Source organism: Sapajus apella, unplaced genomic scaffold (assembly GCF_009761245.1).
Source record: "Sapajus apella isolate SASKATOON/1434 unplaced genomic scaffold, GSC_monkey_1.0 scaffold26, whole genome shotgun sequence".
In the NCBI taxonomy this organism is placed as follows: Eukaryota; Metazoa; Chordata; class Mammalia; order Primates; family Cebidae; genus Sapajus; species Sapajus apella.
Window position 1 is genome coordinate 25,031,764 of NW_022436966.1, and position 3,237 is coordinate 25,035,000.

At 39.8% G+C, this 3,237-nt stretch overlaps 1 pseudogene across 1 annotated transcript; it reads right to left on the bottom strand.

Annotated features, from left to right (window-relative positions):
* Window positions 1-263: 263 nt before the first annotated feature.
* LOC116560657 lies at window positions 264-1,985 on the bottom strand (annotated as a pseudogene). The gene has a single exon (XR_004273066.1). The product of XR_004273066.1 is annotated as an elongation factor 1-alpha 1 pseudogene (transcript).
* Between the last annotated feature and the right edge of the window lie 1,252 nt (window positions 1,986-3,237).

A 3,237-nucleotide genomic window follows, 5' to 3' on the forward strand; every position in this document is an offset into this window, starting at 1 on the left:
TCCAAGTAGCTGGGTTACAGGCATGTGCCACCATACCTGGCTAATTTTTGGTATTTTTTGTATAGATGGGGTTTCACCATATTGGCCTCACCATAGTGGCCAGGCTGGTCTCTAACTCCTGAACTTGTGATCTGCCTGCCTCAGCTTCCCAGAGTGCTGGGATTACAGGCATGAGCCACCATGCCTGGCCCCAGGTACTTGATACTTTTAATGTACTTGTATATCACTTTTGGGGGGGTGATTTTCTTATCGAACTAAATTTCTTTTTTTTTTTTTCTCATTAAACTTTTTTAATGGGTCTCAAAATTCTGTGACAAATTTTTGATCAAGTTGTTTCCATTAAAAAGTACTGATTTTAAAAACTAATAAAACTGCCACAAGCAAAAAAAAAAAAACCAAATTGGTCCACAAAACATTCTCCTTTCCTTCTGAAGGTTTTACGATGCATTGTTATCATTAACCAGTCTTTTACTACTAAACTTAAATGGCCAATTGAAACAAACAGTTCTGAGACCATTCTTCCTCTACCACTGATTTTGAGACTGAGGTGGCAGGTATTAGGGATAATATTCATTTAGCCTTCTGAGCTTTCTGGGCAGACTTGGTGACTTTGCCAGCTCCAGCAGCCTTCTTGTCCACTGCTTTGATGACACCCACGGCAACTGTCTGTCTCATATCACGAACAGCAAAGCGACCAAGAGGTGGATAGTTTGAGAAGCTCTCAACACACATGGGCTTGCCAGGAACCATATCAACGATGGCAGCATCACCAGACTTCAAGAATTTAGGGCCATCTTCCAGCTTTTTACCAGAACGGTGATCAATCTTTTCCTTCAGCTCAGCAAACTTGCAGGCAATGTGAGCTGTGTGGCAATCCAGTACAGGGGCATAGCCAGCACTGATTTGGCCTGGATGGGTCAGGATAATCACCTGAGCAGTGAAGCCAGCTGCTTCCATTGGTGGGTCGTTCTTGCTGTCACCATGAACATCCTTGCCACGATGAACATCCTTGACAGACACATTCTTGACATTGAAGCCCACATTGTCCCCAGGAAGAGTTTCACTCACAGCTTCATGGTGCATTTCAACAGATTTCACTTCAGTTATAACGTTGACTGGAGCAAAGGTGACCACTATACCAGGTTTGAGAGCATCAGTCCCCACTTGGCCAACAGGAACAGTACCAATACCACCAATTTTAGAGACATCCTGGAGAGGCAGGCGCAAGGGCTTGTCAGTTGGACGAGTTGGTGGTAGGATGCAGTCCAGAGCTCAAGCAGCATGGTCCCACTGACGTTGCCATCCTTATGGGTGACTTTCCAACCCTTGAACCAAGGCATGTTAGCACTTGGCTCCAGCATGTTGTCACCATTCCAACCAGAAATTGGCACAAATGCTACTGTGTCAGGGTTGTAGCCAATTTTCTTAATGTAAGTGCTGACTTCCTTAACGATTTCCTCATATCTCTTCTGGCTGTAGGGTGGCTCAGTGGAATCCATTTTGTTAACACCAACAATTGGTTGTTTCATACCTAGTATGTAAGCCAGGAGGGCATGCTCTCGGGTCTGCCCGTTCTTGGAGATACCAGCTTCAAATTCACCAACACCAGCAGTGACAATCAGGACAGCACAGTCAGCCTGAGATGTCCCTGTAATCATGTTTTTGATGAAGTCGCTGTGTCCTGGGGCATCAATGATAGTCACGTCATACTTGCTGGTCTCGAATTTCCACAAGGAGATATCAATGGTGATACCACGTTCACGCTCGGCTTTCAGTTTATCCAAGACCAAGACATACTTGAAGGAGCCTTTCCCATCTCAGGAGCCTCCTTTTCAAATTTTTCAATGGTTCTTTTGTCGATGCCACCGCATTTGTAGATTAGATGGCCAGTAGTGGTGGACTTGCCCGAATCTACATGTCCAATGACGACAATGTTGATATGAGTCTTTTCCTTAACCATTTTGGCTTTTACAGGTAGCTTTCACAACATCTATGTTCTGGCAGCCAACCCGTTGCGAAAAAGCCAAACTACATTTCTTTTAGTTAAACTTTTTTATTTCAGATCATTGTAGACTCATGTAATTGTAAGACATAATACAAAGAGATTCCATGTATCCTTTACCCAGTTTATTCTGATGGTAACATCTTGCAAAACTAGCTTATGATATCACAGCCAATAACAATTTGCTGTTAACACTGATACACTCAAGATGAAGAACATTTCTATTATCACAAGGATCCCTCTCCCATTTTACTCCCAACCTCACCTCTTCATAAATCCCTGGCAACCACTACATTCATTCATTCTATAATTTTGTCATTTCAAAATGGAAGCATACAGTATATAACCTTTAGGGATTAGCTTTTTTACCCAGCATAGTTCTCAAGATTTTCATTCAGATTGTCATGTATCAATAATTTGTTCTTTTTTCCTTAAACATGAGGTGGAATTCTCCAGTGGAACCATCTACACCTGGAGATTTCTTTTTCTGGGATTTTAAAAATTATAATTTAAATGTACTTTATAGGGCAATTCAAAGTATCTCCTTCATATTGGGTTAGTTGTAATAGTTGGTTATTCTCAAGGAATTAGCTCATTTCATCTAAGTTGTTAAATTTATGAGCATTTATCCTTTGAAGTCTGTGGGGTGTGTAGTAATATCCTGTTTCATTCTTGATAGTGGTAATTTGTGTCTTTCTTTCTTTGCCAGTCTTACTAGAGGTTTATCTCTTTTATTGATCTTTTCAAAGAATAAACTCTGCTGCATTGATTTGTCTACTTTTTTGTTTCAATTTCCTTACTTTCTACATTTTATTATTAGCTTCTTTCCTCTTGCTTTGGGTTTATTTTGCTTTTCTTTTCTACATGCTTGATGTGGAGGCTTATTGATTTGAGATTTTCCTTCTTTCTAATATATGTGTTATGCCATAAGTTTCCCTTGAAATACTATTTTAGCTTCTTTCATGTGTTGTATTTTTATTTTCATTTGGTTCCATGTGGTTTTTTATTTCCCTTGAGTGGAGCATAGAAACATTCCTTTACAGCTCTTTCTGTCTCCCATTTATAATATAATTGTTTTAAATATTCCCTCTAAATACATTGAGGAACACATGAGAGAATGTTATAATTTTTGCTTTGACCCTTGAATGTAATTTAGATAACTCAAAGGAAGAAGGAAAGTCAATTTTATTTACCCATATTTTTGCTTACTGTATTTTTTCTTCCATCTCGATGGC